We start from the raw sequence: 27,500 nt of genomic DNA on the forward strand, positions 1-27,500 counted from the left end.
AAGCTGAAGGCACTTGTGTAGCTTTGCAGTTGAATCATGTCGATAATGATTTTATACATATATGTACACACACACAGACTTTTAGACACCGGCTCGAATCCGGTGGCAGTTATTTTACTTTGCTACTGATGAACTTTTTTAGGAAATGGTAAGACGTCAGAATTCTTCATTTTCCCACCACTGTCTCAACAGGACCTACACACACACACACACACACACACACACACACATCCTCAAAACCCCTTGGCATCTGAAATAAAAAAAAAAGCTGATTACCTGTCGATGAATGATATCTTAACACCCAGTTGCTAATGCGTGGGATAAACAGGCCATTTATCTCATGCGTTGAATCAACACTCAAGCGCGAATGTTGTACAACGAAATCAACAAGACTGCAGACTGTCCCTCCCTCCCTCCCTCCCTCCATCCATCTAAAGGTTTGCAAATCAGTAAACCAAGTTGGGTTGACGCAGTTGCTAGAGTCGATCACTTTTTCTTTACAGTCCCCTTTATGTACTGAGTTCAGATCCCACCGAGGTCAACTTAACCTTTCGTGCCTTCAGAGTCCTTAAAAATCATAACACCAGTCAAGCACTGAATCGCCATCTATAGTGGCTTCTTGCTGGCAGAATCGTTAGCACTCCAGGCAAAATGCTTAGCGACATTTCGTCCGTCCTTGTGTTCTGAGTTCAAACACCACCGAGGCATTTCATCTTACTGGGGGTCGATGTAATCGACTTAATCCCTTCACCGAAATTACTGGCCGTATGCCAAATTTGAAACCAGTATTCATCTACAACATTCTGGATGTGAAACAAATTCTAATTGAAGACTAAGAATGAGGTGCGATTAATTTGACCCTGGTTTCTACCTGTCTCTTTGATAGAGCGATAGACTGATGGTAGACCATCAGTCTATCGCTCTATCTGTCTGTCTACAATAGGGTTTCCAAACCGATTACACCATCCTGTCTAATACTATTCAAGTGCTCATTTGGGGGTTTTGCGACACCGTTACAAATAACCAACGTACAGCTGTTCATTAATACTTGGCAGGATTTGACCTCACAATGTAAAAGCACGTAACTCACTTTCACGTACTTTTATCGGTGTTTCAGTTCGAACTATTTTTATATATAGCACAGCCGTTCAACAAAAGTGCTGTGTTAGTTGAACGGCTGTATATATTAAGGAAAATGTGCGCGTGTGTGTGTGACAGTGAGAGAGAGGAGCGGGGGGTGAGAAAGGAAAATTATGTAGGTATATAAAACACACACATCATCATCACATTCTCTTAGAGACCCGTACGAATGCTTACATTTTATACAGTTGAGTGCACATTCATACAAACTTAAGACCTGTTTCATTCTTTTCTTCGCATACATATAGACAATCACTTGAATGTACACGTACGCACTCACACACACACACCCCTCCTCTCTCTCTCTCTTCCTCTCTCTTAGGTGATGACATATTTAACAGTCATATATTGTGTTAATTTAGCCCAGATAGGAGAACTCTCTCTCTCTCTCTCTCTCTCTCTCCGTCACACATACACACACACAAAAGTTTGGCACGTGTGCACCTGATATCACCTATCCACGCATTGACGAACATCTTTCACGCGCATCACTTCAGATTAACCGCCTCTAGAGTGTGACACAACATTTGCATATATCTATATACTACACACACACATGCAAGCATGGATCTGAACAATTAAATCGACTACAGTGCTTAATTGGTCTTTGTTTTATCGACCGTAGCGAGATTTGAACTCAGGACGTCACCAAATACTTTAAAACAAATAGACTGTTAATGCCAACGATTCCTGTTCATTCTACAATGCTATGCTTGCAATACTTTTAAATTGTTGCATGTAAATCTAAAACTCCAGAACCTGCTACAAACTCTGACCACCTTTCTTTCATATCTTACTTTCTCAATCATACACCTCCCACACTCTTCCACATCACTAACAGCGTCTCTTATTGATTTCCATCGTCTCTTTCTATATCAATTCTTCCATGCCAGTCCTTGATTTGTATATTCCCATTCGCAATTCTGCAACCCAAATAGTAAGATCCTCATCCCCCATCTCTCTCTCACTTCGAAGAAGGACAACTGTCTGAAACGTTGGATTATTTTACACTTCTCAGCAAATCTTCTCACTAAACTCTTCAATGAGCTGTTTAAATGTTGATTTGTTAAATGCCCGTAGCATCTTAATTAGGACTCACTACCACCACCTCTCGCTCTCACACACTGATACCTATACACTCACATTTCTACCTCCTTCCATCTCTCACACACATACTTTCTTACCCGTCTCTCTCTCTCTCTCTCTCTCACACACACACACACACCACCCTGTACTTCCTTTCCACTTCCTCTCTCTCTCTCTTGCCACAGTTCACATTGTGATCCTACTTCGAATTTAACCATCAACTTCCAACACTAGGTCTGCCCGTCTTGAAGCCATCACCACTGGAGACTGATTTCCACCTCTAAACTTAACCATTAACAACGAGATCGCTTCTTCGTGATGGCTCGACTTGCTGAAAATTACAGCCACACTTCCTTGAAATTACACCCCATCAGCTTGGAGGAAAAAGCAGGGCACATTGGATAATGTAATCCTAGACGGAATACCTCTGATAAAACGATGGGTTTGGTACCACTGACAATTGATCACGTGTGCTTGAAGGTTGACATTCGAGTAACAGTAACAACACTTACAATAACACCAATGGCAGACACAACCTTCTCTTCCGCCGTCAGCACCACCACCGCCACCACTACCAACAACAACAACAATAGATTTAACCCAATCAACTACCAACAAGAACAACAAAAACTTACCCTCTCCCCACAACAACTGCTAAATTACCTTTTAGTCTCTGAATAATTAATTAGATCGACTGCTTATCCATAGCATTTATAAATAGTTCCTTTTTTTATGTGTGTGGTTTTATGCTTTTCAATCGAACCATTTCGGTTATTGTATGGCAAATTCACCATCAGACAAACAATTTTTTTTGTAAATAACAAACAGCAATAATTGTAATTAGTAAACGTGCAAAAGATTAAATAAAACAAAACAAGAATTGTTGCTGAATTTTGTTCGTTGTTTTTTGTCTTTTATTTCAGTTTTAGTTTTAGTTTTTTCCGTTTTTTAATCCAGGTTCTTTATTTTCTTAAAGTAGAGTGGTTTCCGGTTGCTTTTGGAATTATTTTTGCGAAAGAAAAAAATGACTAGGTAGGTGATCGATGTGGTGGGATGGTAGTACGGTCAATACTTCCCAATTATGGACTTACGTATTCTACGTTCGAGTCCTCAACCATTTACTTAATGGTATGCATCAGAAAATATAGAAAGAAATAGATCGACAGATATAAAAAACACAGGTAGATAAAGAAAACGCACCAAAACGAAGTAATGCCTATCATTTTAGTTTGTGAGTTTCATATCCGGCTGGTTTGGTTTTCGCTTTCATCTTTCCAGGGTCGATAAAAAAATGTTGTGGCCTGTGCCAGCCAGTGTAAGAAACGGGGGTAGTTGGTTGCGAAGTAACAGAAAAAGGACAAAGTGCCGCCGGGCCTAAATTGCTTCATTCAGATTCTGCCCGATGTGAACTGGACATCGCATTCGTTCCGAGGGTCCATAAATCGAGTACCTATCATGCACTTGTAGTCGGTTCAGCAGCAGTACTTTTCCTCTTACGTACACGCAGCCCTGTGGTAATAGAGAAAATAAACAATAAATATAAATACTACTACTACTACTACTACTAGCAATATCTACATCAGTACTTGAATCGTCGCACATTGGTAACTGCAGCATCGTCACTAAGAGCTTATACACAGACATCATCTCTAAGTGTATATAACACCCTACCATCAACAACAGCAACAACAACACTGGTCTCACAAACCACGTGTGTGTGGGCTACACCAAAAACCAGTCCCGACTCGATAAACGCGTTTACATTGCTGTTTCCAGTGACTTTGGTGAATTGATTGATTACGAGAGGCTCTTAGCTGGAACTGAACCTCTGAACGTCAGTTTTCTTGTGTGAGTTTCAAATGTCTAGGCGTATATGTTCGTGGATCTGTGCAATTTATATACTTTTACTCGAATGTGTAATGTGTGTGTGTGTCTATCAGTTGAGGTGTTTATCGTCGGATAAGCAAGCAAGCAAAGTAATTTACATTAAGACAATACAAGAAATAGGAGGGGGTGTGTGTGCGAGAGAGTAAGAGAGAGAGAGAGAGAGAAAGAGAGAGAGAGAGAATTGCATCATCACCATTCGTAACATCCGGCTCTCACTTTACAAAACAACCCGCATTTCTTCTCATTGAACCGAACAAAATTGACAGGAAAACAAAGTTGCTTGGTTTTCTGTTAAAGTTATTTTTTCATTATTATTATTATTGTTATTGTTTTTGTTTTTTTAGTTCGGTTATCTTCCTTCTCTTTCTTTTTGTTTTTTCTGAAGAAAGAAGAGAAAATCTGATGGTAAAAATGTAGCGAGAGAAAGCGTAAGAGAGAGACACAGAGAGAGAGGGAGAGAGAAAGGGAAATAAGACAAAATGGCGGAGATAACTGACCAAAAAGCGGCGTATCTTAGCAACCATTGTCTTCATGATAAATTACAGTAGTGATTTGTTATGGTGTTGAGGGAGGAGAAGGTTAATTCGTCTTTCTTTCTTTCTTTTCTCTGTCTATTTCGCTTTCATTCATTCATTATTTGCCTTCTTTTTATTTTATATATATAGTTTCTTTACTGTCAACTAGTTTGAAAGTTTGCTTGCACAGTTGGCAATGGTGTTGACGGCAGCAGCAGCAGCAGTAGTAGTAGTAGTAGTAGTAGTAGTGGTGGTGGTGATAGTCGTCGTCATGGTAGTGGTGATAGTAAATGGTTACGGTATATTATTATTGGTAGTATTGGTTAGCGATTATTAAATACTGGTGGAGTTTTGAAGTGCAAAAAAAAGACGACAAAAACACCTTTACATATTCTTTCCTTGTTTGACGATTCTTGTCGGCGAAAATGTAGAGAGAGAGAGGTGGATTGAATAAGAGAGATGAATTAGAAAGGACAAATACTAATAATAGAGGAAGATGAGAAATATTTGCATTTAATTCAAAATGCTTTAAAAAAAAATAAATATACGAACTACCACTCAACAACACTAATTATGACACAACACACTAATTATACAACGTGTAACATTAAATAAAACGATAGTGTGTTTGGGATAACAGATCAAGTAATTTTAGCTGCATACGTGCCATAGCACCTCTTTTATTTAGCAGTATGATCATTATTATTATTATTATTATTATTATTATTATTATTATTATCTAAAAGGTGGCGAGCTGGCAGAATCGTTAGCACGCCGGACGAAATGCTTAACGGTTAGTCCGCCCGTCGTTACGTTCTGAGTTCAAATTCCGTCGAGGTTGCCTTTACCTTTCATTCCTTCGGGGGTCGATAAATTAACTACCAGTGAAACACTGAAGGATTATTATTATTATTATTATTATTATCATCATTATTATTAAAAAGGCGGCGGGCTGGCACAATCGTTAACACGCTGGACGAAATGGGTAGCAGTATTTTTGCATGTCGCTATGTTCTGAGTGCAATTTCCGGCAAGGTCCACTTTGCCTTTCATCCTTTCGGAGTTGATAAAATTAAGTACGAGTAACGCACTGTAGTTGGTGTAATCCACTACCCCACCCCCAACCTACAAAATTGCAGGCTTTGTGTCTATAGTAGAAAGGATTGCTATTATTATTAAATACGTTTTCATGTCGATGTTACTACCTCTCACTCTCTCTTATTCCGTCCGTCCGTCCGTCTGTCTGTCTGTCTGTCTGTCTGTCTGTCTGTCTATCTATCTATCTATCTATCTATCTATCTATCTATCTATCTATCTATCTATCTATCTATCTCACACACACACACACACACACACACACACACACACACACACACACATGTATGCTAAGAAGTTTTCTAATTTGGTTCGTGGGCCCGAGACGTATTACAGGGGTTTCATCCTAAAAATAAACCTATCAGGCCCTCTGAATTTATTTCCCAGGTCTCTCCTTCCAGATTCTTAAAAGTAGTCAATATCCTTTTATCTCTGACGAATTTAACTCGGACACACACACACGTACACGCGCGCGCGTTCGTTGTGTATTTGCCGTTCATTTTTCTTTGTCTCTTTTTCTCTCTTCACTCTGGTTACATTTCACTTCTCAGATTTTCGCTGGCAACCCCCTTATCATCCACTCCTCCCACCACCGCTCTCATCTTCCTTATCACTATATCTACCTCTCTTTTACTCTCTCTCTCTCTCTCTCTCTCTCTCTCTCTCTCTCTCTCTCTCTCTCTCTCCTCAACGGAACTCACTTCTTTCTTTCACCTTTCTATAATTGTTCTTTTTGTCAGCTTTGTTATTCTTTCCCCCCTTATATACCTCATCAACCCGTCTCAATGAATCTAACTCTCTTCTCCAATCTTCTTTGTCGGTCACTTTCGTAGATATCGATTAACATCTTCCGATCACGCACAGCCTGATCGATATATAGACTGGCAGATAGATTTGAATGCTGCAGACTTTGTCTTAGTAAGATGTAATTAACTGGCATTTCTTCCATGACCGACCAAATTTCATTCAGTGTGTGTGTTTGTGTGTGTGTGTGTGTGTGTGTTGATATACGTATAACACACACACACACCGATGAGTAAATCAGCATGTGATATTGGACTCTAATTAAAAATCTGAGAAATTTATGAGGCACATTGTGTATATATGTAGATGTGTATATATAAATGCGTTTATAAGGCACATTCTATGAATGCATAATATGCGTATATGAATGGTATAAACTGAAAATAAATTAAGGCATAGAAATCAAAATAATATACATATCTAACATACACACACACACACACACACACACTCACACACATATATATATATATATCTTTTACTTCTTTCTGTCAGTGGACTGCGACCATGCTGGGGCACCGCATTGAAGGGTTTAGTTGAAGAAATCAGCCCCAGTACATATTTATTTAACACTGGTACTTATTATATTGGTCTATTTCGAACCGAACCGCTAAGCTACATGACGTAAACAAACCAACGCCGGTTGTCAAGCGGTGGTGGTGTGGGTCAAACACAAATCCATGCATGCACGCACGCACGCACGCACAGATGTTTACGACGGGCTTCTTTCAGTTTCCGTCTACCGAATCCACTCACAAGGCCAAGGGATTATCGAAGACACTTGGTCGAAGTGTAACGTAATGGAACTGAACTCGAAATCCATGTGGTTTGGAAACAAAGTACTTACCATGCACCCACAAGGAGAATTGGCATCAAAGATGGCTTAACAAAATGAAGAACACGAAGGTGCATCGGCTGGTTTGAATGGTGAAGATGAAGGTGGGGTGGGGGATAGTACGGAGGTGTAGGGTCCCATTAATGATTGACGCATAATGAATAAAGTCTAAACGATGTTGTTGTTGTTGATTAACTCTAGATTCGCATTGATCATACAAGATCTATGATCTGCATTGTCTAATGTTTTCTTCTTGTTTCTTTTTCTCTCTCTCTTTTTTCTGTTCTTCAACATGAAGAGGGTTTGGCTATTACTTCTAGCACGCCAAGCGTCTCCATAAAGCCGTTCGCTGGTCGGCCCAGACGATAATTGGTGATGGTAGTTGGCGGGGGGGGGGGGGGGCGAGGTGACAGGTGTGAGGTGTTTCAGCGTCGAGTTAGAAAAGCAGACGTTTATTAGCAATTGCATTTATTGATGCGGGTGTGGAGGTGTACACGTTGAAGAAGATGAGGTACCTCCCAGTCTTGCAGCCTCTCAAACTCACTTTCGTTACACACACACACACATCCACACATATATATATGGAAAGAGAGAGAGAGAGAAGAGAGTGTGTGTGTATTTCTCACAGAGACAGAATGAAGGTGCTGAAGATATACCAGAAAAAAACACAAAAACACACATACACAGGTGGTACGACTGTTAAGGTGCCAGATTCTGTAATGCTGTTAGTTAAAAAGGGGCGGTTAACAGAGACCATTAACAGCCTACTCCCAGACATATTTACACACACACGCGTGCATGTGTGTGCGCGAGATTCTTATATGCGATATTTATATGTGCGACTGTGTGTATAGACATGTGAACACACACACACACACACACACACACATATATATATATATATATATATATATATATACAAGCGTGTTATGTATGTGCTCATATGTGAGATATGCAGTACATAGAGTCAGCTCCGAATCTATAGACTTCCAGTCTTGCTTGCAGTCGCCTCTAGTTTAGAAGTTGGCGTCTAATCCGTGTGAAGTTGAAAAAAAAAATAGAAAATAAAAAAGGCACCGTTTAGACTTTTTCCTCTATTATTTTGTTTTCTTTTTTGTCGAAAATATATATTGTTACATACAATCAATATCTTTTAATTTTTAGTTTAACCACACCCGCCATTGAAAGTGGTTGAGGTTGAAGCTGTGTGAGTGTGTGTGTGTGTGTGTGTGTTGTTTTCTTATTGTGTTTGAAAATTTCTTTTATTTTACAGTTAAATTCATTTTATTTGTCTGGCTCTGAAAAAAGAAAAAAAAAATCATTGAATTTGCTGCAACCTCATTTTGTTGTTTGTGAGGAACGTGTGTTTGGTGTGTAGGTGTCATAATTGTTAGTTTTGTTTTGTGTATGTGTGTTCATCAGCGTAGGTAGGCATTTGCGCACACACCCACACATACACCAACACACACGCATACACATTTATATATACACGCACACACAAACACACACACACACACACACACATATATATAGCACGGTATTGACCAGATTATCGGATGTTATACATCGATGGTCACAATACGCTTGGCATTATTTTTAGTCTTGGGCTGTTACCACCCCGCTGGGTGGGTGAACAGGCCAACAATTACCCGTGATTGGAAGACCCTTCCGTCGGTGGGTTACCCATTTACCAACTAAGTAGACCGGAACAACGTGAAATGAAACGCTTTGCTCAAGAACACAACACGCTACCCGATCCGGGAATCGAACTCACCATCTGGCAATCGTGAGTGCAACACCCTAATGACTAGGCTACACGTCTCCACACACACACATACTAATTTATATATATATACCAGGCTTCTTTCAGTTTCCGGGCACTAGGCGTGGGTTCTCCCAGAGCCCGGACATCCAAAGAGGGGTTCATGACTATCTGCTGGGACCTCCCCTAATAATAATAATAATAATAATAATAATAATATTTGAAATTATTATTATTATTATTATTATTATTGCCTTTGCACAGCTTCTAACGCTGGAGATGCACTACGGTATCAGCTGTTCATTTCCAGTGAACTAAGGTAACACCTCTTATTTTTCGAGTACCTTCCGGAGTATTCGAGTAGTTCCAAGCAGTGCTGTTTTCTGCAAGTGCTCCACCCTTATTGCAACCCCTATTTGTTCCACGTTCTTCTTGACATTTTTGCTCACTGTTCCCAGGGCTCCGACAATTATTGGTACTACTGCTACCTTTTTCATCGACCACAACTGCTTAACTTCCCAAGCTAACCTGTCATATCTATCGACTTTATTATTATTATTATTATTATTAGTAGTAGTAGTAGTAGTAGTAGTATTAAGTATCAATTTTCACTCAATTACTCAATATTTATGTTATATCATGATTGGTCAGCAGTCACCTAACCCATTAAATTCTCGTAGGGTTGGGTCTTTTTTTTTTTTCTTGAAAACCAATGACAGAGGAGTTAATCGATACGTGAACTCTGGGTATAATAAAACAAACCAAATAAGAATTAATGACATGAGAAAAAAAATCGTCATAGAAAACATTGTTTGTTTCTATAATAGTGTATTGATGTTATCGTTTAGCCCCAGGCCAACACGATTTGATGATCGCTATGATCAAAAGCCTTCCAGCTGTGACCTTGATGCTACATTAGGCGCTACATTATTCAATGTTTTCTTTTACATCGTGTTTGAGAGTGATTTGGGGGAGATATAGCTACTGTTTCTAATAGGTCAAGTTACGTGTAGAGGCTTCCTCGTTAGCTCGTTATGCGTCTGATATAACAACCTTCGCCCTATGTTCATCGTCTTTGAATGTATAAGTTCCGCCATCTTTATTTTTTTGTTACTGGAACAGCCTTCGTTTTTATGTCTTTCTGTCAAAACTCTTGCGCCTTTTCGTATGGTTTTGTGAAGCAGGCGCTGATAGTTGTGTGACGACATCCTTGCGTTTTTATGGTCTCTAGTACATCAAGCACGTGTCTTTATCTAAAACAACTTTGCATGTTTGTGTAACAATATTGTATATTTGTGTGACAGCCTTTCTGTCAAACCCCTTGTGATTTTTCTTACCAACACTGTAATTTTTTTTTTTTTTTTCCTTTTTATCTTCTGTTTTGTCCTGTGTAGTAGAGTTGAATAATTTGTGTAACAACAGCTTTCTGTTTTGGCCCCATCAGACGCGTGTCTTTGCATCAATCAAACGCTGCGTGTGGTGTTTGTGTAACGACCTTACGTAACAACTTTCTTTGTGTAACAACCTTAGCCGTTCTGCTGTCGCTCGACATGTTAGAAAGAACAGCCAAGTCTCCCTCAAACCACACTACACTACTTTGAAGAAGGAAAACATTTGTTTACGCATTCTTTCTTATACAGCACTATAAAAACAGGATGATCCTCAGGATCTTTTTTAAAACGGGGGCCACATTTTTCATTAATGTTTTACGTAGTGTTTTTGGTACCGAAAGACTTTCAAACTTCGTATACTTATCTATTTTGTGTTATAGAACAGAAAAATATTTTTGTATTCGAATTTATTTCATGTAAAAAATTGTCTTATTTCGATAATTTCAACCAATCACTGACGTCCATTCAGTCGATATACATTAAGTGCCGACTACATAAACAAACGATTCTTCGTTTTATTTGCTTTTTTCATTTTAAATTTGCTTTAACCCTAACCCTAGGGTTAGGGTTAGGGTTAGGGTTAGAGTTAGGGTTAGGATTAATTGTTTCAGAATCGTTTGTTTATGTAGTCGGCACTTAATGTATATCGGCTGAATGGACGTCAGTGATTGGTTGAAATTACAGAAATACGACAACTTTAACATGGAATAATTTATGGATTTCTTTTTTTTTAAAGAAGACTAAGAGAAAAAGATGTTTTATATGATACATTCTACCAGTGTTCCAAGTTTCAAAGTGTTTCGTTAATGAAAAATGTGGCCCCCGTTTTAAAAAAGATCCGATCCTCACTGAATCGTCTGCTTGATTAAGTCTGGCCTAGGGTTAAACACCAGTAACAGCAATTCTATGTCTTTAGCACATAGCAACCTTCCTGCTTTTGTGCAGCAGTCGTTTACCTTTATGTGGTTATATATATATATATATATATATATATATATATATATATATATATATATATCGGTGTCGAGTTAGTAAACAGTGACAAATAAAACAGAAAACAGCATTATAGTTATAGCTGTTGTAGTCTATCTCTAAGGAAGATCTGATCAACTAGATCAGATCATCGACTGCGGTCGCCCGAATAGACGGATGTGTGATATACCTGGGTCTGTGGATTGCACTTAATCGGTCGGTTGACTGCTTGTGTGCGCGAAACGGGAGAGTATTTTAGGCATTGGTGTCATTCTGCAGTGTCTGGTGTAACTTAGCTTACAAACAACAAAACGTATCACGGAATCGAAACTACCCAGAGACGACATCTGCTGTGAAAAACAATAGTTAGGTTATAGTGTTAGCATATTCAATACTGTAATTATCTAAAAGCTAAACAGAAATAATTAAGCGGTTAAGCGAAATAAAATATATCGTTGGTATTTTGCGAGCAGTATTCTCTCGTGGATGAATAACATTTTCTGCTCTGGGCAGAAGGCCTGAAATTTGGGAGGAGGGCTGCTGACCAGAATCGCAGTTATTCATTCCTTTTCTCTGTGTCGATTGTGTGAGAAAGACAGCCCATTCTTCCACTGGTTCCAATATTCCTCGTCGCTACTTTAATGGTTACCATTTTTTCTGTCAGGTGTAACAACCCGAGCTTTTTATTATTTTTTTTTTTTACCCTAAGTACATCTGACCCTCTCTAGTCGCTTCCTTTATTAAGAAATCTTGACAGTGGAAGGAAGGCGAATCAGTGACAACGTAATTACTCACCTACCGTAACCTTCTCTACCCTTGCTGTTTACCTACATACCTGTCTGTTGGTAGCATGATAGGCTGGGTAGTGGATCGGGGGTGGGAGGGAGGTGTACTATGAAGAAGTAGCACAACTAGGTAAACTTAACCGCCTGTCAACTCGCTCATTCACTCACCGACCGATCCGACACCCTTCCGCCGTCACCACCACCGCCACCACCCCACCCCTATAGCTCTCGTAGAGTGGTTTAGTATTCTGATCTCTGTTACGGTGTTTCTCCCCCCCCCCTCACCCTTCTCAATTAAAATAAAATAAATAAAAGACCTGTAAGCCTAAAATAAAAGCAAGTATAGCAGTATCAGGTCTCGATATTGAATAACAAATAAATTAAAAACTAAAAACAAAAAAAGCCAGAAACAACTGACATTGATGATGATGATGACCCTTCCCCCTAAAAAAAAACTATAAAAAAAATAAAAACAGCAGCAGAACCAACAGCAAACATCTTTATCAACGAACTCTGCACTACATGCAAGTAACCACTGCACCAGCAGCAGCAGCAACGTTTAACAACCCACAAGTGAAATCAGATGAAGGAAAGCGAAAGAAGTGGGTGACTGGGAGGTAAATGTGTTGGGGGTGTTTTGTCTTCGTTCTGTACAACATAGGTAGTCTGTCTCCACTGGCACTCCCCCCTCTCATCCCACCCACCCCAACTCCTTTGGAAGTCTGTCTCGGCATCTTTTACTTCTTCATCTTTAATCTTCTTCATTTCTCGTTTCATCACGGTATATATATATATATCTCTGTGTGTGTGTGTAATAAATTGATACGTTTACTGCAGGTGCTGGCATGGCTGTGTAAGTGGGATGGAAGAGAGAAAAAAAAGTTTACTTCCCATCAGCCACTTGACTCCAGGTTCAGTCCTGTTGCGCTGCACCTTCGGAGCAGGCAGTCCTACTGCGTAGCACCTTCGGGCATGTAGTCCTACTGTGTGGTACCCATAGCCGCAGACCGACCAAAGTCTTTGAAAGAAACCCCCTTGTGTATAAACTGGCGGTGCTCCAGTGTATCCCCATCCCGGAGAGTAAGAGTAAAAGGGGTGTGTGTGTGTATGAATTCTAATTAAGTCTCCAGGGATGCGACAGAACTAGTCAAGGAACTCTCTCTATCTATGTCTGTCTGTCTCTCTCTCTCTCTCCATATATATATATATATATATATAATAACCACGGTCAGGGTTCCAGTTAAGAAGTTCGCTTCGCAAGTCATTAGTTTCGGATTCTCACTGCCACGCAGTCCCTCTTTCTGGGTGTCTTCCACTAAAACCTTGCGTCGAAAACGCCCGGTGAACGCAATTTGGCAGATGGGAAACTGTGCCGAAACATATGTAACGCACTGAAAGAGAAACTTCTACAGGAGTACTATGCCTCGTATTGTCTTTTTTTTTTTTTCGTTTTTTTTTTTAGATTTGTTTTCTGTGTGCATGTCCGTCATATATTAATTACTCTCTATCTGTCTTATATATGGACCTACTTACAAATCTATGTATCACTGTCTCGTCATCGCTCCCCACCACCACCACCACCACACACACACATACACACACACACATATTAAATGAATCGGTTCCAAGAAAATCAACTATCTCTCTCCTTCTCTCTCTCTTTCTCTCCGTATATGTGTATGTGAGTGTGTAGCAAAAAATGTGAGACGGCTTGGTATCAAAGTACACTGAAACAAAAAGAGCCCTACCTTCGTTGCTATGTTAACAATTCCGGGGTGGCGAGCAGGTATCATTTTTGTCTAATTTGTTTAATAAAACACGTACGTTCGTAAATCCATACCAACGCACGCACACGCACACACACACACGCGCGCGCGCGAAGAATGTTATGTGTCTCTCACATGAAAACACGTACATTCACAAACACACCTTTACAAACTCACACAATTCATTTTCTTTTCCTTTGTTTCAATCTAGACTCTTCATTTGGCAAGCATTTGATCACACATACCCCATACACCCACCTACCTCATTCACATATTCACACTACTACTTATATATATTCTATACAGGTACACACATACACACATAGATTATAATACCCGTTTAGATCTTCAGATAAGCGTATAAAAAGTACAATTGTTTTCGCCCACCCTCAAAAAATATATATAATTAAATAAAAAGAAAGAAAATCTAAGAAAAAAAAACGGCAGACAACCAAACACGAACGCATAAGCAAACGCATACCCAAGTAAGCATAAAGGTGTGTGCTTGTGCACACACACACGCATGCGTGCACGGACTTATAGACATGCCGGGGTTACCTGCTTCAACTTTAGTTTTGGGTTCAGCCTGGCACTTATTTTATCGATACATCATTATCGAACTGCTAAGTTACTGAACATAAGGAACAGCGAAAAAATCACTATTTTTTTGTCTTTTTTTTTTTTGTTTTTTTTAACGGGGTCACTTATAAACGACCCATTAGAAACATAACATATACGATGACATTCTTGAACGGTTTGTCTCTTTGAAATTCTGCCCTAGAGATGTTTGCTAACCCCAGATCTATAGTAGAGGGAAGGCGTTTGCTGGAGGTTTCGATGAGTGGAATCGATCCTGGCACCGCATGGTTGTAAAGAGAACTTCTTAAACAATATGTGTGCATGTGTGTGTGTGTGTGTATATATATATATATATATATATATATATATATATATATATATATCACTCATGCATGTGTCTATGTAAGACAGGCGGAGAGAGAGAGAGAGACAAGAGGCAAAGGGGGGAAAAATTAATGAAGAAAGGTAAAGAAAAATTCGCAGACTTGAATAACAAAATAAAATAATAATTAAGGTAAAGTGAACAAAGGAACAACAAACGAGAAACAGAAACTAAAAGATAATTAGTACAAAAAATATAATACAACACACTAGGAAAAAAAACATATAAAAATCAAAAAAAGAAAAAAAACAATGCCCCATTGAGAGACGGCGGGGGTTGATAGGTATACACACAAGTACACACAAACATATACATACATGTGTTGCGTGTGTGTGTGTTTATATATATATATATATATATATATATATATATATACTGACACACACACACACACACACACACACACACACACACACACACACACACACACACACACACACACGCAAAAGAGAGAGAGAACAGTTTGTAATTATGTTGGCTTGTCTGAGAAATAATGTGTGAAACAAGACTAGCTTGTGTTATTTCTATGAAAACATCGACTCTAGTGAAGCAAAGAAGCTTTGCTACAGTAGTTTGGCGGCGGGGTTTGTTGGGGGCGGGGAAGATGTAGCGGAGAAAAATCCAATTAAACACTACTTAATTACTAACACACAACTATTAACCTGTTTTTTTTTTCTTTTTATTTCATTGTTTTGCTCGTTTTTGTCGTTGTTTTTTTTTGGGGGGGGGGGTCCTGTTCTATTTTTTTTTTAGTTACGTTCATTATTATTCTGTTTGTTTTTGTTTGTTTTTGTTTGTTTAATTATCATTAACATGTAATGTCCTCTCTTCTGTCGCCCTTGTGGCAATTAATAAGACGGTTATTATTATTATTATTATTATTATTATTATTATTATTATTATTATTACTATTATTTAAGGCGGCGGGTTGGCAGAATCGTTAGCACGCCAGGCATAAAGGCTTAGCAGTATTTCAGCCATCTTCGTGTTCTGAGTTCAAATTCCGCCGAGGTCGATCTTACCTTTCATTCTTTCGGGGTCGATGAATTAAGTACCAGACAAGTAATGGGGGTCGATATGATCGATTATCCCACTTCCCTGCAAAAATCCAGGCCTTGTGTCTATAGTAGAAAGGATTATTATTATTATTATTATTATTATTATTATTATTATTATTATTATTATTTAAGGCGGTGAGCTGGTAGAATCGTTAGCACGCCAGGCGAAATGTTTAGCGGTATTTCGTCTGCTGCTTATGTTCCGAGTTCAAATTCCGCCGAAGTCGACTTTGCCTTTCATCCTTTCGCGGTCGATAAAATAAGTACCAGTCCAGCACTGGGGATCGGTGTAATCGATTTAACCCTCTCCTCCAAAGGTGCTGGCCCTGTGCCAAAATCTGAAACCATTATTGTTGTTGTTCAGGCAGCGAGCTGGTAGATTCGTTAGAATACCGGACAAAATGCTTTGCGGCATTTCGTTCGTCTTTTACGCTCTGAGTTCAAATTTCGCTGAGGTCGACTTTTCTTTTCATTCCTTTCGGGGTCGAAGAAATAAGTACCAGCTGAGCACTGGGGTCGATGCAATTCACCAGTGCCTTAGAATTTCCAGCCTTGTGCCTGAAGTAAAAAGAAAGAATTATTATTATCATTCTTGTTGTTGTTGTGGCAATGGCAGAAGCATCAAAGCGCCGGAATGGAAGATGCCTTGCTCTTTATATTCTAAGTTCAAATCCTGCTGAGGTCAGCTTTACCTTTCCGCCCTTTCGCGGTCGATAGAATAAAGTACAAATTAGATTTCTGGGTTCGGTGACATATCGTCTGTCCTCTACCCCTCGTATTTGCTGGCCTCGTGCTTAAATTAGGAACAATTGTTATTTGTGTTGCATCTTTTATTTATTTATTTTTTTTTGCAATACAGCCGAGGAACAAAAAAATTAATAAACAACAAAATATCTACAATGACAACAACAACACCAGCAGCAATTGTTTTCTGGTCTTTGATGATTAACGGTGAATGGGACAGACAGGTGTGATGAGCGATTCTATTGTTGTTGTTGGTGGGGGAGTTTTTTATGTCTGTTTTTATTTTGGTGCCACAGCAAGTATTTTATTTAGTAGCGTCTTTTATCACTGTCGTTTACTACTACTACTACTACTACTACTACTACTACTGGTGCTGCTGCTGCGGCGTAAGATATGCATACGTATAGACACGGTTCTGTTCGTGCGTGTATGCTTGTGTGTACACACATACACAAAAACAAATATATGTCAGTATGGATTGTTACGTGTGTATGTATGTATGTATATATATATATATATATATATATATATATATATATATATATATATATATATATATATATAGGGAGGGGCTGTCTGTCTGAGTTAAACTAGTTCATAGCGTCTCCCCAGCAGTTTCCTGATGTCATTAACAACAGAAATTACCTAGGCTGTGTGTGTGTGTGTACCACTTCGCGGTTGCTCGCATATGCATCTGTTGTGCTACTTTCCATTGTTGTCAATATGTTAAGGGTGTCGTCGTAGCTTCGCGGTTATCGATTCATGCTGCTTTGTGTATTTCTTGTTAAGTCTTTCTTACCTGGTTTATTTATTTGTTTATTTATTTATTTATTCATTTATTACACTACACAAACTACTTCTGATGAGTGCCTTGAGGTTTTCGTTCACTCTATGAATATTTTATCGGGGTTTAATTTCTCCATTGTCAAATTATTGCAACAATTTATTCATTCATTTATTTTTGTATAATATTCTGCAGTGTCGCTAAAGAAATCCTCCCTCTATACTCGAAGAGACGGTAACGTCACATATGTTAGAGAGATAATGTAGGCTTTTTGTTGGGGAACCGCGCATAAAACCCTTCACTGTTTCATCCCTCACCACTACTTTGTTACCGGAGCCCAATGAGGCCCCGAATTAAAATTTAAGCAATTGCTTGCAATTTCTTGAAATCAAATTCTTCCTACCCCCACCCAGAGTCAGTAATTCGTTTGTAAGTTGTTATGAACATTGATTTGAATTGCATTGAGAAGAGGTCCGTTTAGTCGTTCTTGAATTTTTTTTTTCTTTTAAAAGTTTATTTGATTACAATTATACTTTAAACCATCGTTCACATATGAACTCATCTTTTTTAATCTCTGAAGATCTGTAGGCTGTAGTCCCTTAAGCCTTTTCTTTTAATCCGTGTGCATTTCCAACTCCAGCATTCAAAGTTTGCTTATCGGGAGTGACCTACATTCAATTGTCGATTATGTAATTCTTCATTTCAGTTGGGTTTTAAAATCACGATCGTTTTCGTTGGTGGAGAAGAGTTTGTCTGCTCTAATCCACCGGCAGTTTCTATCCTACCTCTAAAATGCGCTGAATATTGTTTGCGCCTACTCCTAAGTTGGTTTGCACCAGCTCCACACACATGAGCAAAAGTATCCCAACCACGACCATCCATTTTTTTATAGCACAGTATATCTAATTCTTTATTATCTAATGTATACCTCTCTTTCATAATATGTAATGAGTGATATAACGGTGATTATAAAGTCTTTTCTTAAAACTTCCTTCTGCCATGCCTATGTAACGTTTCCGTGCCATTTTAGGTTGGGTTTTACAGAGATGACTTCTTTATAGTCGTCTCTAATTATCTAATTCTTAATAGTCATCTTTAAATTATCTCCTCTGTATAGTAAGATTTGTTCAGTGAGAATGTATTTGGATTCTTGCATTTGTATGTCTTCTTGAAGGCGTGAAACCTAAGGTAGCTAACACTGTTTACTCGTATTACTCAATGAACACATTTACCTCTCTAAATTTCTATCGCATGGTATAATTTTTGTGGTTTTTGATATCATTTATGAAGCATTATGACATATATAACACAAACTGCGCATACAAGTACATGCTTGCGCGCGCAAATGTGAGCAATATGTTCGTGCAATTGTACGGGATAGCTGCGATGGTCTGGTGTAAATGCTTGTAAGCATTGTTTAGGAAGTAATATATATATATATATATATATATATATATATATATATATATATATATATGCAGTGTGGGGTATGTGTGCGAGAGAGAGAGAGAGAGAGTAGGATGAGATTTGAGATATTTATGAGGTAGATAAATTCAATTAAGCTGTAGAATTTGTAAATGTGGGACTGGGAAAGTGGGGGGACAGCCAAGAAATTTTAATTAAAATTACAACCGTAGCGAGGGAGAAACTCGTTAGCATAATGGTCAAACGAGGCAGGGGAGACAACCCTGGATTTTATATTAAATATAATGAATCAAAAGCGAATATGAGCATTTTTCGAGGACTTTTATGATTTTCTTGCTATTATAATGACAACTCTATTCGTGGGTTAAGACCTCCCACACTGAGATATATTTTGACGGAGCTGTACATGTAGTACTTGAATGGGTGTCTACCTAATTTTCGGTAGCAAGTTATGCGTGGTGTAGTGGGAGTATACGAAGTGGGAGGTTGGCTGGTGCGTCCAAGTAGAGATAGAGTTTATTGTATTGTCACAAGCTAGGAGATCCTTGTTTAAGCAGATCTGTGATCAAAGGCATGCCACCCGAGTTCCACTTAATCTCTTTGTATAATAGGACTCCTATATCGAATGTCACCTTTTTGTTTGTTTCGTTCTTTTTTTTTTCGTTTTTTTTTTTTTCTTAAGATAGCAGAATCACATTGAAGATTTGGTTGCTAGTTCTAGCAAGTTCAGTGACTGTGTAAAACTTCCATTATATTATTGGCGTTGGCATTGGTGTAGGTTTTGAAACATCTTCGTTATTGATGGTCCTGCTTGTGTGTTGTGTGTGTGTGTGTGTGTGTGTTTGCTTGCTCGCGCCTGTGTGGTTTTAGTTGAGGTGGGCGACCGATGTTGGTTGAGCTGGAGAACTGGTAAGGGGAGGTGAAGCGCCCTGGGTGATGAGTTTAGTTGACAGGCGAGCCATGTTTAAGTTGTAAACATCCACTGTAAAGGTCATTGTAATTCTCGTTTTGTCTTTTATATTTTTCTCTGCTATTGCACCCAGAACTTCACACTAGAAATGTGTAATTCTGTGTATGCATACGGGATTTGTATGTTTCTGCATAAGTAGACATACATACATACATACATACTTCGTTTAGATATATATGAGTATGTCTAGATATGCAACTATATGCATGAGAATACATAGATAAGGCAAAACGTACAGATCTGCACATACATACATACATACATACATACCATGCTGTTGATGTTGAAATTCCAATGAAGGAACCTTGGATCTAGGTTAGAAACCGACTCTTTCTCTATTGGCAAGAAATCTTGAAATAAAACTGAACGATGACATACATGGCCATGTATACATTGTCTCATGGTTCCTCGTGTGTATGTATGTAGTAAACAGATAAGATCCAGAGATTCTCAGAATGGAAAACACTTTGTAGAGCTCAAATGATTGGAACTGAGACACGAGGGGACCAATTCCACGGCGTAAAGGGTGGCCGGCTATAAGATGAGTCAGGATGGGTATGTATGTATACATTGTCTCGTGGCTTCTCGTGTGTGTGTGTGAGTGAGTGAGTGCACGCGCGCTAGTCAGTATGTTAGTTAGTTTCACGTCATGTCTGCCGTTATTGTCTTCAGAAAATTAACAATGAATGTCACACGATATGATTTTGTAATTAAAAGTAAAACAGTCGGTATCCGCCATATCTCTTACACGATTTATCAATGATTGCGGCGAGGTGCCTGTTGGTCTACGTTGTATATGCATCAAAATCTGACCACATGGCAAAGGAGAACTTTACGAAAAGTTAAATTTCTTTCTTCTCCTTGACACTCTTGTCTTTTATTGTGATTTCATGTTCTGAGTTTTGCCGACGGCGTGGATGATTATTGTATCTTTCACGTGTTTCAATCATTGGATTGATGCAACGTGTTGGAAGGTTCTAGTCGAACAAACCGATCCCACTACTTATTCACTATATCATGTTTTGTATCGGCCTCTTTTGCCGAACCACTGGTTCTCGCGGTTGTGGGGTGACAAACAAGCGCATCCGCGCGCGCACATGCGACAGGTTTCTTTCAGCTTCCATCTACCAGATTCACTTGGAAGAATTTGGTCGGCCCAAGGCTATAGTATAAGACACTTGCCGAAGGGACTGAACATGGAACCATGTATTTGGGGAGTAAATTTCTTACTACACTGCCACAAAAGTTTTCACTGAAGTGAAAAAGCAACATGACTTTAGATAAGTAATTTAAGGGTTGTTGTACAGGATGATTTATGCAAAAGCAAGAAAAGAAATCAATTATATGAAATTTCTTTTAGTTAAGGAAAAGAAAAACCTAGCGGTATTTGTTTAAACGCTCAAAAACCAAAGGGGGAGATAATTTCAAGAAATTAAAGATTGATTTCACAAATTTAATATTGTCTCGGAGAAAATCATATCTTGTTTTGCTAGCTAAGGCACTAGCGTAGGTAGGGGGAGTGAAGGGGTGGTCCAACACCGGCGGCACCACTTCTGGATCTGCTGTAGGCAATATGTATTTGGCGGGCGGGGGGAGGGGGGTACTGAAGGGCCGCCCCGAGCGGCACACACTCTATTTACGCCAGTGGGCCAACTTCGTCAAAATATCATCGTCTACTCAAAACTTGCTTTGATCAATATTGAAGCGTCTTTTTAAAAATATAATAGTCGCAAAGGTCAGTGAAAAATTTACGCAATTAAAACAGTAAATTGACCAAAAGGAAGGAAGTAGGCTATTGGCATGAATTTAAAATAAGTTTTATATACACATATTTCAGGACTGGATTCAGTTTTAAGTAAAACCAGCAGCACGTGTTTATGAAATCAATGATGGGAGCGCCACATGTGTATCGGAATTTCCCATGCAGCATACGGAGCAGTTGAATTATGTCCCCGTTAAAAAAATAATGTCGAAAATATGCGTTTTCTGTTTTTTCTGTTGCATTAATTATAAGTAATAATTTCCTTGCGTTGCTTACTGCATTTTAATCTTAATGAAAAAAAAAAAAGTGATCACGTCATATTTGATTTCGTTGTGAGGTCTGCGTTGAGGGGGTGTCAAGGAAGAAATATTGGATTTTTAATCTATTATATCACATTATACACCACTCATGCCTTAATTGCATGTCACCCAGACAATGGACAAAGTTGAGGGGGTGCACCATTGTTGGGCTCTGCTTCAGGTATCAGTTGACCTTAATCCGGCCTTGAAATGTGTGTGTGTGTGCGCGCGCGCTTCTAGTTACAAACGTTTACAACAGTTTCTTTAGGTACGATTGTTATTCGTAATCCGTAGTTGTAATCTAAGTACTAGTATATTTCATTGATATGAGAACGGAACTAAATCACAAACATACGTACGTACGTACATACATACATACATACGTGTATATATGTGTATGTATGTAGTGTATATGAGTTGTGTTCATGATTTTTTGTTTAAGACAGAAACAAACTTTTCTATGTGGTCATCTATGATTAAATATGTAATAACATCTGATTTGTGTGAGTGTGTGTGTATCTGATGGCATGTTTGTGTGTGTAGGGGCTTATCTTTAGAAGCTAAGTGCATCGCGTAACAGGATCCAGACTGTCTCCTGACCACAGACATTTTAGCTCACTTGGGACTAACTAGAGATAGTTGTGAAAAGATAGAAAAAAGAAAATTGAAAGAGAAGTTACACTAATAGTTGTGTGTGTGTGTGTGTGTGTGTATGAACTGCAGAATAAAAAAAAATAAAGAAAGAAATAATTAAATAATTTGCATTGATCGTGTTGTATGTAATTAAAAAATATAGCTCACTGTCATTGGTTTCGATTCCTCTTTGGTTGATACCAAAATTACATTCGGGGCTGTTAATCTGACCGTACACTTTTACGAAATGCTGTTATGTCAAAGTGACTAAGATAGGTAGGATATTTACCTGAGAGAAGAGATAAGCGGTAGGTAGCTATATTTAATATAGTTACATGCGCTGGTATAACAACTTATTGACAACAAATGTTGTTCCCGGCCTCGTCTTCTTATTGTGTCTCTCTTTACGGTCTGCGTTGCTTTAATGCTCATCAGAAAGTCATGAACGTCGCAGTTTTCTAACTTCCTCCCTCCTTAAATCTTTAAATGTCTCGGCCCTTCGTGCAGAACTATCTTGGCAGTCTTTACAGGCCTTTGCGCAAATAAATGTACTGGGCCTTATAGTATTATCATAGTACTTTTTGACAGTAAATCACAGCATACATCGATCAGAATAGGCTCCCGGCCCTTGGGTATATGTCTGAAGGCGATGCTGCCCCCTTTAGTCGAAGGAAATCAATCTTGTTCGATGCATTGTAGATTTAGACAGGCAGGCAGGTAGATAGATAGATAGATAGATGAACGTGCAATGGTGGAGAGAAAGGCATGAGGGAAAGAAACAATGAGGAAACATTGAATGAGAGAGACAGAGTTGTGTAATATATATAAGCAAGAGGGTGGAAACAAAAAAGAAAAAAAGAATGATAGTATTGAGATGAGGACAAACTAAATTATATAAGACATTAAAAGCCTTGCTACAACACACGTGTGTGTATATATATATATACATATATATATATATATATATACACACACAGACACACACACACATATATATATATACATATATATATAAGGAACGAATACTTCCACCCAACAAGACAGCGAACACTGTCTGAATCTGGATACGCTTGCGTGATTTCGATATAACAGTGAGTCGAGGGTTGGTGTGAGTGCTGAGCAAGGGAATGAATTGTGAATGACATGGAGGGGGGGAAGGGGTAGTAAGAGAAATTCAGAAGCGGGGTGGTATTGTAGATGAAATAGAGCTGGAGGGAGAAGGGTGGCGCTAGACGAATAAGAGCGATTGGGTGTATGGAGATATATATCTATCTATCTGGCTATCTATCTATCTATCTATCTATCTATCTATCTATTTATTTATCTATCAGCCTGTCTGTCTATCTAGCTACCTATCTATCTGTCTGTCCGTATCATAAATATTTCTCAGTTACTATAAGATTGTACTTCGTGCAGTCTACACAAATAATAATAGACTTGGGAAAATCTAGAACAATAAATATTGAATCCGTAAAAAAAAGCAGCAAGTCTCTTGGAGTTTTAATGACAGTCAAGAGACAGAGAGGGGGGGGGAGATGGATAAGTCTTGCTGGGCCGAATTTGCGAAGAAATCCAGGATCCTTTGTTATCCTTCGAATTTCACTTCTCGTTTTATATGAATTACGAGAGCCCGTTATTTTTTTTACTTCGGTGTATATCGCCAAATAAAAACTATTGGTGGTGGTGGGGGGGGGGGGGTTAGGAACACGCATAAACATCACTACATCCCATTTGTTAGCCGCTCATTGCATAGCGGAAGGCGAGAGAGGGGGGCAGAGAGAGACAAGCTATGACGAAAAATAACATTAGTGGCGAGGTAAATGACAGGAAACTAATGTTACACGAAGTAAGGAGGGAGGAAACATAACTCACACACACACACAGATATATATATATATATATATATATATATATATATATGTATATATATATATATATATATATATATATACGTATATATGTGTGTGTGTGTGTATTGGGAGGGGCAGGCAGAGGTGACAGGAAGGAGGAGTTGTACTAGATTTAGTGGTTAAGTGGTGTCGTCGAAGGAGGACGTCGCAACAGTAGTGGTAGTAGCAGTTGTTTGTTGTGTGTGTGTGTGTGTGATGCGAAGTGAAGAGGAGAGCAAAGCTGGAAGAGTCTTTGACGAGGAGGAGGAGGAGGAGAGGAAGAGAAAGTAAAGGCGGAAGAATTGAAGCGGTAGCGAGGTGCAGCAGCAGTGAGGTGAAGTAAGAGGTGGAGTGAAAAGAGGAGGAAGAGGAGGTTGTGTTCACTGCCAATATAATTGCTTTGCTTGTCTGGCCAAATCAATGCTGACTACTGTGTGTGTGTGTGTATGCGTGTGTATGCTCGTGTTGCTTCGTGCTGGTGTGTGTGTGTGTGTGTGTAATGTGTAAAGATTATAATGACAGGGGGAGTGGAGAAAGACACCACCCACTACTGCTGTTGCTAATACTACTACTACTACTACTGCTGCTGCTATTAATACCTTTAATGAGGCAAAATTGCAGCAGCCGGAACGAAATTGGGAGGAGTAGTGGGAGTAGGTGTAAAGATATATATGAAAGTGTGTGAAGCTGCATATACAATACACAGCGTACATATATGCATATCCATACACACACACGTTATGTATATGTGTGTGCGCGCGTTGTGTGTGTGTATGTGTAAATATATAATTATACTGGTCGTTAGCCACAAGTCTTGAGTAAAATTCTCCGACGAAAAGTGTTCCAGGTGTGACCATCCCGTCTTTTTGTGTGTGAATATATATACATATATATAGTGGTAGATTATACAAAGTATCTTTCCTTTCTTTTTTAACATGATTGGGTTTGATCTGAGGGAATTCAGTTTCTATTTCTAGCGGGGCAGAGCGATCATGCAAGTCCCCTTTCTAGCTCGTATTTTTAACATGTATAAAATATAAATTACATCGGCGAAGTTTCACGTAGTCGGTCTGTTTGGGAAAAAATATGAACAGCACAGTTCTTTTACACAAGCTAATCCAGGAGCCGCAACGTGGTCGTTCGACCTGCTAGAAATACTAGTCCAATCGCTAACTAATTGCTCCGACTTCGAATTATACTCCCCCCCCCCTCAACTCCTTAATCTTTATGGGGAAGCGTTGTAAAGTTGCTCTCAAAGTTCTCCGATTTCTTACCACATGGAGGAGCCGTTTTCAATTGAGGTGCTTCTCTTTGAGGCATTTTGGAGAAATGTATTGACTGTAACGTTTGTTCCTGTTTTTATAATGTCCACAGAGGTCGACTCTATTGGTGGCTCTCAACAACAATGACGAAATTAAATAATAATTTTATAATGCGTTAAGTTGTACGTGGCTTTATTAAAATCGTTACGAGTGTTTGTCTATCGCTATCTTCCTGTGACTGCTAGCAAGCTCGATATATAGATAGACAGGTAGATAAGGAGTATGAGAAATCTGTTATAATTGTTGTTATAGAAAGATCCGAGTTCAAACCTCACCGAACTCGAGGTGTGTGTGTGTGTGTGTGTATATATAATATCCGTTCGGCGGCTGCTGACGGAGGGACTTAACATGTTTACGTCCGTCTATGTTTTCGCTTTTCTTTTACCGTTGCATCCTGTCCGACTGTGCCAACATTTCTTTTCCATATGTGAACGCATAGCATGTGTTTATGCGTGTGTGTTTATGTGTGTGCGTGTGTGTGTGTGTGTGTGCTCTCATATAAACATATCTGCGTGAGTGTATGTAGGGAAAATAAAGAACTGATTTTATTATTGATAAAAAAAAAATAATAATAATCCGAAACAAACTACCTAAATCTAATCCCGTCCACACACACACACACACGATCTTTAATCCTTTTCTTGAGATTTTTAATTTATTTAATGTTTTCTTTTTTTACCTCCTCTCCCTATCTGACTGATTTCAATAGCTTCTCTCATTTATTTTAATAAATTGATCAGTTTCCATTCTCAACTCTATCTAGCTTCCTAGTCTATCTCCTTGCTCTCCTCCTCCTCTCTCTCTCGTTCTCCTTTCTCTCTCTCCCTCTTTTCATTCAACTCATTAAAAAAAAACCTACTCGCCGTTTTTTTTTTCTTTTTTTGCTCTGTATTTTAATATATGTCTTACTCTTCTTCATACGAGACTCGGCGCAGGTAGGTTTGATGTATATCTAATCGTTGCCTCTGCTACTAATGGGATAAATTTTACTTCACGCGAGGAAAATGTACATAAATATACAGACTTAAAAGTGTAAGTATATACATCGTGGTGCTGACGTTACGATTGAGAAATATCTTCACACACACACACACACATAATGATGATGATGATGATGATGATAGGAATTGCTTTGCGACTAGACTTCAGAACTTTAAAGAATGCAAACAGAACGAGTAATTATGAATCGTTGATTTTCTTTGAATGTGGTTTCGATTCCTAGACTCGCCTCACGATATTTTCTTCCGATTTGTATTTTTATTCGCACACACACACACACACACACACACAAATAAATTAATGACTACGACTGTTATTTGTCTCACAACGGCTAGTTTTTCATCTTGTTCTTGTCTGTGTGCTGTATGTTTTTCTTCTTACGGAACCTGTGTGTGTCTGTTCTATACATATATGTATGTATGTTTATGTGCGTGTCTATGTTTATGCACTGTTGTATGTATGCACGTATGTATGTATGTACGTATGTGTGTGTGTATTTCTAATATGAAGGTATGCAGATGCCGTTGCTGCTTTTTTCTCCTCTCGCTCCTCCTCCCTCCTCCTCCTCCTCCACCCATCACGTACGTCTTCTGCTTCTTCTTCGCTCTAACCCGGA

At 38.8% G+C, this 27,500-nt stretch overlaps 1 protein-coding gene and 1 long non-coding RNA gene across 23 annotated transcripts in view; one reads left to right on the forward strand and one right to left on the reverse strand.

Moving 5' to 3' along the window:
• LOC106867583 (zinc finger homeobox protein 4) overlaps window positions 1-27,500 on the forward strand; it is a 672,925-nt gene that overhangs the window by 497,292 nt on the left and 148,133 nt on the right. The gene's annotated exons all lie outside the window — the stretch shown is intronic.
• On the reverse strand, window positions 3,107-5,231 carry LOC128249701 (uncharacterized). Of its 2 annotated transcripts, XR_008265822.2 has the most exons (3): window positions 4,611-5,231; window positions 4,307-4,492; window positions 3,107-3,735 (listed from the first exon to the last, which is right to left on the reverse strand). It is a non-coding gene; the product is annotated as an uncharacterized LOC128249701 (long non-coding RNA). The 2 variants fall into 2 exon arrangements; XR_008265821.2 differs by lacking the exon at window positions 4,611-5,231 and having other exon boundaries at window positions 4,307-4,603.

Source organism: Octopus bimaculoides, chromosome 16 (genome assembly GCF_046866305.1).
Source record: "Octopus bimaculoides isolate indiv1 chromosome 16, ASM4686630v1, whole genome shotgun sequence".
NCBI classification, from domain to species: domain Eukaryota; kingdom Metazoa; phylum Mollusca; class Cephalopoda; order Octopoda; family Octopodidae; genus Octopus; species Octopus bimaculoides.